Source organism: Pseudopipra pipra, chromosome 25 (assembly GCF_036250125.1).
Source record: "Pseudopipra pipra isolate bDixPip1 chromosome 25, bDixPip1.hap1, whole genome shotgun sequence".
NCBI classification, from domain to species: domain Eukaryota; kingdom Metazoa; phylum Chordata; class Aves; order Passeriformes; family Pipridae; genus Pseudopipra; species Pseudopipra pipra.
The window spans coordinates 5,277,780-5,284,408 of NC_087573.1; the positions used below are offsets into that span (position 1 = coordinate 5,277,780).

General features: G+C 50.2%; 1 long non-coding RNA gene across 1 annotated transcript; it reads right to left on the minus strand.

Annotated features, from left to right (window-relative positions):
- Positions 1-1,224: 1,224 nt before the first annotated feature.
- LOC135402665 (uncharacterized) lies at positions 1,225-4,144 on the minus strand. Its single transcript, XR_010425205.1, has 2 exons — positions 3,378-4,144; positions 1,225-1,626 (listed from the first exon to the last, which is right to left on the minus strand). It is a non-coding gene; the product is annotated as an uncharacterized LOC135402665 (long non-coding RNA).
- Positions 4,145-6,629: the final 2,485 nt, after the last annotated feature.

Sequence of the window (6,629 nt, forward strand, 5' to 3'; positions counted from 1 at the left end):
TTCTTGTGTCCAGCACAGTGGATATGACTGCAAAACACACTGTATGACCCTTCCCAGGTTACACTGACATCCTATATGGGTCACTTGGTTGTGAGTGAAATGGAAGGTCTTGATCTGGGTGAAAACCCACTGCATAAGGGTGAAGGGGAGGCAGAGACATGGTGGGTCCCACAGTCACTTCCTCACAAGATATCAGGGACATGCTCTCCCCTTGGTGCACAATCACCACGAGTGCAGAGGCGAGTAGATGTCCCTAAGGTACCTGGCCATTGGGAGCAAAGTCAGTTAAAAGGGGTTATGAAGCAGAAAGAGGTACAACGTGTGGCAGAAGGTGATACGAGACTGATCCCAGGGGCAGCAGCTCCAGCCACTGGTCCCTGTGGCAGCCAGCAGGTGGCTTCTGCAGAGAGCAACACAGCCCCACGCCAAGGCCTGGGCACAGGAACGATTCCCAGATCCTGCTCAGTGCTGTACTGGACACAACATACTCATGTTTCAGCCCAGAAACCCTCCATGTCTGGGGCTGCATCAAACGAGCTGTGGGCAGCATCTGAGGGGGGGATTCTGCCCCCCTGCTCTGCTCAGGTGAGACCCCACCTGCATCAGGCAGCGCTGCCTCCAGCTCTGAGGTCCTCAGTACAGGAAGGACATGGACCTGCTGGAGCAATTCCAGAGGAGGCCATGGAGATGCTCTGAGGGCTGGAGCCCCTCTGCTCTGGAGTCAGGCTGGAGAGTTGGGGCTGTTCAGCCTGCAGAAGGGAAGACTCCAGGGAGACCTGAGAGCCCCTTCCAGTGCCTAAAGGGGCTCCAGGAGAGCTGGAGAGGAACTTTGGACAAGGGACGGAATGACAGGACAAGAGGGAATGGCTTCCCACTGCCAGAGGGCAGGGTTAGATGGGATTTTGGGGAGAAATTCTTCCCTGTAAGGGTGGGGAGGCCCTGGCACAGGTTGCCCAGAGAAGCTGTGGTTGCCCCATCCTTAGATGTGTTCAAGGCCAGGTTGGATGGGGCTTGGAGCAACCTGGGCTAGAGGAAGGTGTCCCTGCCCGTGGTAAAGGTGTAGAACAAGATGTTCTTTAAGGTCCCTTCCAACCCAGGCCATTCTGTGGTTCTGATACTCAAATACTGCCCTGGGAAGCTTAGAGGGACCATTCATTATATTCTGTTTGGAGGTGTCAGAGGAAACCCCAGGGGTCTTTCCAGCCACTGTCACACACACACACACAGAGACAGACACAGAGTTTATGCAGTTCTTACAACACCGGGGCTGGGAAGAGCCTTTCCTTGTGGCGCTGCAGGAGCAGCCTCGGAGCTCCCCTGCCCTCGCGTGGTGCTCGGGCACTGCTGCAGCTCTGCTGTCGCTGAGCCGCATCCCAGACACGTGTCACTGCAGCGCCCTCAGCAGAGGCTGGGCAAGATGCTGTGCTCCTTCGGGCCATTCCCAATGTGCCTGACAGACCCGATCCAGCGAACACCCACATCACCCCCACAGACACATCCTGAAGGGGAGTTCATCCTCGGAGGCTGTTTTAAGCGCTTCCCAGATCACCCTTGTGAGACATCTCTTGCAATATTACTGAAGACATCCCCTAAATCCAGAACCTCGATCTGACTCTAAGCCCTCACCTAAAGGACAGAACCAATAAGAATTCGGAAAATTATCCCAAGTCCCAGCCCAGGAACCATTTTGTGACTCCTCTGAGAGCTGGAAAAAATCCTGGACTACAGACCCAGCACACCAGAAACCACAGCCAAAGGCAGTTATGAAAATATATAGATCTAAGGCCCCAGCAAAGCAATTTATCAAGTCTCAGTGACCCCACTGAAGAGACATTTAGAAAATGCCCTTAGGGCATCACTGATGAAACAATTGTGAAAATCATCAAGGCAGTTGTAAAGAGTCAAACCATATGGATTTAGTGGGAACATCTCGGTGATTCTAAAATTGCCCCAAATAACACTGCATAGAAGCCATTTTGGAAGTGATCTGTAATGTCAAAGCATAGCAATAAACACCCCATTAAAAGGACCATAAAAACAAAACCAACCAAAAAATCCCACAAAGCATCCAGTATTAAAAATCTTTTGTGTGATTTTTGGAAGTATTCTCGTGGGGGCCTTTTGAAGGGATTTTTACAATGATCCTTCCATTTTTTATGGTTCTACTTACAATGGCTCCCCTGTGGGAATTTGGGCTTACTCTTGATAGCTCCTTGGCAGTATTTTTGGTCTCCTCGGTGTGTTTTCACAATAGCTCCATAATGGAGGAGGGGTATTTTTACAAGAGGCATTTCTTAGATTTTTTGGAGACAGTTTACATAATGGTTATGTAATGGTGTCTTGGGGGAGGATCAGAGATGTGATTTAAAGTGTCTGAGTGATGTTGGACTTGCGAGTATTTTCCCTGTTAAGTCTCATTCATGGGACCCATTTTATGCCATAAAGAACAAAGAGGAGACAATGGCAATCACAGGGTTCCCACTCTGACTCCAGTTGCAGGGAAGGGTACAACAGCCACATTGCAGACAGCTGAAGGTGGCATCACCCCACAGTTCCCAGGGGAACAAACTGAATCTGCCATGAATATTTCCATCCATGACTGCAACAATTCCAAATGGATCACCTGAGATGGTCCATCGGTGATCCAGGGCAATACTGACTCCCCGACAGACAAAAACAGCAAAGGAGGAAGAGTGGGGTGGCCCTGGAAGACTGACAGCCATGAGGAGTCAGGGTTCAGCCGATCACAATCCTGTAAAGCAGCCAAGGCCCTCCAGGTGATGCATCTTGTTACTAAACTGAAACTGCAGCCAGTTTTGTATGGTTGCCCCTTCTAAAAGAAGTGCCCCTGACATGAGAGCCCTGCCCAGAATCATTGCTTCTCTGACCAGAGAAGGCACAGCTGTGAGATGACAGTGTGGGGATATCTGCTCAGGCAGGGGATGTTCTGACTCCCTCCCTGGGCTGCAGGCAGTGACCATCACCTCCAGCACCATTCCTGCCCCAAACCGAGTCATGTCTCCTTGTCCTCTACCCTCCCTTTTCATGCTGTTGGTGCCCACACACATGGCCACTCCTCCCAGACTTGAGCATGTCCTCATGGATGTCTGAAAAGTTCAGATCATGGAAACCACCCAAGCCCTGACAAAGGCCTTATGTCTGGCTAGGAGGAGGCTCCTGTTTGACTCCCAAATCTAAAGCACTAATAACCTTTAAGACCCATGCCTGAGATTCCTCCTTATCCCTTCACAATCTGTCCTGGGTCTACACTTAGGAAATACCACCAGAGGTTCATTGGAAACTCCCTTCCACAAATTTCACATAGCAGTCACAGAGACATGCTGCCCTAGATGGACACCTGCAGTCTTGTTACTCACCTGAGTTGTTGGTGGGTTTTATTATCATGATTATCATCATCATCAGGTGTCTGCAGCCTTGCCAATAGCCTGGGAAGGGACCTTGTGCTGCTGTACTGACACGGTATCAGCTGGATGGCTCCCAGTTCTCTTCACAGCTCCAGCAAACCTCTTCTGGCCATGAGAAACAGAGATAAAAGTGCTTCCCTGCAAAGCAGAAAAGCAGAGGGGGGATGCTGTGTTTTCTTTACAGATTTTGTGGAGGGGTATTGAACCAGAGAAAGTGGAAAAGGAAGAGTTGAAGGTATTGTGGAATATTTCAGGAGAGCTATGGGTGAACATGGACCACAACAGTGACAGTCACAACCCCAGTACCTCTCAAGGATGGAGCCCAGGCTCCTTCCCTCTTCTACCACTCCCTTGACAATGAGCACAAGTTTCTCACCCAGGTCTCCAGCTGACTTGCTCCACAGTGCAGCCAGACTCTAAACTACTGTGTGAGAAGTGGAGGATCAAAGAGTCTGGGTTCTTCCATGATCACAGCCACAATAATCTTGCCATCCCAAACTGGTAAACCAGCACTGAAGAAGAACTGGAAGCTGCCTGTTGCTGCTCAGGCTCGAAGGAGAGTCTGAGTGTGCAGACCCTGGCCTGTTTTTCCAGGAATATCAGTTTCTTTGACCTAAGAAATCACATCTTCCTTCTTTTCAACTGAAGAACATCCAGTGGGCAGCTGGACGGGAAGAGAATAAAGGTATTTCTTAATCCAGGGCTTGCAACAGGAGCAGAAATTTTTCAGTAACTGTATTTTTCTCCTGGAAACTGCAGCACAAAGATTGACAACAGACTCATGTCCTCAGATAAGCAGCTCCATGCAGGAGCTGAAGCCAGGAGGCACTTGGCAGTAGCCTTTGAGTGCCTCTGGCTGCTAGAGGATTATTCTCTAGAGGATGAACATTCTCTAAAGGATATTCCCAAATCCTGTGATGGCTTTTGTCAATTTTGACCTAAGTGACTCACAGTCAACCCCATTCCAATGTTTCCTCCTCTTCCTTCTCCAAATCATCCCTCCTCCCATAACACCTGCAAGCATGGAGAACATGTCTGGTGTGGGACCAAAGGGATGAGAGTCCTGAAAAAAAAGGAAACTTCTAAGAACAGAATCTTCAACATAAAATACTTTCTTTGATAATTAACAATAAAACACATCAGTTTTGTGTCTAGAAATACATGAGCCTCCAAAAAACTTTTTATAACGAAAGTATTTAAAATAATTTTTTTTCATAAATCAGAATTGTTTGTAATGGTCTTGCCTGTATTCAGGCTAAAGCTCTGTCCTGGGCACGTCTGGTTTGTGTTTCCAGAGTTCTTGCACACCTTCACTCCTCTGACAGCACAGAGCACTGCCTGGCTCACGCTGACTCTGGGAGTCCCTGGGGGGTGTGAAGGCAGACAGGCCTGGCCTGGCTCTGTCCTGTCTGTCTCAGATGAACCCTCAGCTATTCCAAAATCCGTCTGTCTGTTCCCTGCGGTTGGGCCACTGGGAACCTCATCTCAGTGTACTCAGCCTACAGGACCTGCAGACACAGACCCTGTGTATACATTCAGATTTGCAGAAAACCAGGTTTACTTGGCAGTGTGAGAGCAGCTTCCCCAGCCTGCCTTGTGCAGGAAATACTGAGCCAGGACACACTGCAGCCTTGGAGAGCCAAGCCAGAGCACCTGCTGGGGAACCGTGCCCCTGATGTCCCAGCACAGGGCTGGGAGAATACTTGAGTCACCAGGAGAGCTGTATTTTGCTCAGGCCATTCTGCAGGAAGTCCTGGGGGAACAAGAGCAAGCCTGAACAGCTCTGCTGCATGTGAGACTCAGCACCATCTACCCCAAAGGTCATTCCACCACATTCCAACTCTTCAGTCCAACCCTGTCCCTGAGAGCATTGTCCAAACACTCCCTGAGCTCTGGCAGCCTTGGGGCTGTGACCACTGCCCTGGGGAGCCTGTTCAGTGCCCAAACAGCCTCTGAGGGAAGAACCTTTTCCTGATATCCAGCCTAAACCTCCCCTGACACAGCTCCAGCTGTTCCCTCAGGTGCTGTCACTGCTCACACAGAGCAGAGATCAGTGCTGTCCCTCTGCTGCCCCTCCTGAGGAAGCTGCAGATCCTGAGGAGGTTTGACCTCAGGCTCCTCCAGGCTGAACAGACTAAGTGACCTCCTCGTATGGCCCCTCTAGACCCTTCCCCATCCCTGTCTCCCTCCTTTGGACACTCTCCAATAGCTTCAGATCCTTCTTACATTGAGGTGCCCAAAACTGCCCCCAGGACTCAAGGTGAGGCCACACCAGCTCAGGTGGTGGGGGAGCCATGGATTGTTTCAAACAGGCCTTCAACACTCTCAGAGATTTCATCTATATTGGAAAATCAGCACGAGGTGGATACAGAGGCTAATTTAATGTGTCTGTTGGGAAACAAGGAGCATGTGGAGACGAGCAGTGGGCAGGCATATTCTGGCTCTTTGCTCCATTACTCCAGGCTGTATCTCTCATGCACTGACAGTGTGCTCTGCCACTCTAGTCACACATCCCTCCTGACTTCAAGCTCCAGGAGAACCAGATGATGATGCAGTCTGACAAACATACTGGTACCTGCCTCCAGCACAATAATTTCTGCTTGAATTGGGTCTAGAGAACGAGGCACTGCTGATTTAAAGATCCCCTGTGGCCAAGCATCTGCCAGCTCTGAAGGCAGTGGTAAACTGTCCTCCTTGCTAAACACTGAATTCTCACCTCCAGCTGCTGGGTATTGCCAATGCTTTGCTTGCTTAGCATGGCTGTGGTCAAACAAATCCCCCAAACTCTCATTCCACATACAGCCTCCAAACAGACTGACCCTGCCCCCAGGCCAGGATAAGGTCTTAAACTCCATGTACAGATTTTCTTAAGTTGTAATTCTTTCTACATTTAGCTGGGAATTTATCTCAGGTTGCTGACAAGGACCGTATGTACGGATTCAGGTTTTTAAATCCATCCCCAGGCAGGATGGAAGCGAGCTCGAGGGCAGGGGGGAGCGGGGGTGGCTCAGGGCTGTCAGCTGGAGGCGATCTGCTGGAGATGTTGAGATGCGTGTGTGGGAAGAGATCAAAAATAGCATTCATTTAAAAATCCTGGGATACCAAAGCAGTCTCCCGCTGCCTCTCTCCCAGCTTGGCTCCAGCAGCCCTCGGAGAGCCAGTTCCAGGGGGTTCATCCTGCAGGAACGGCACACGGGGGTGGGG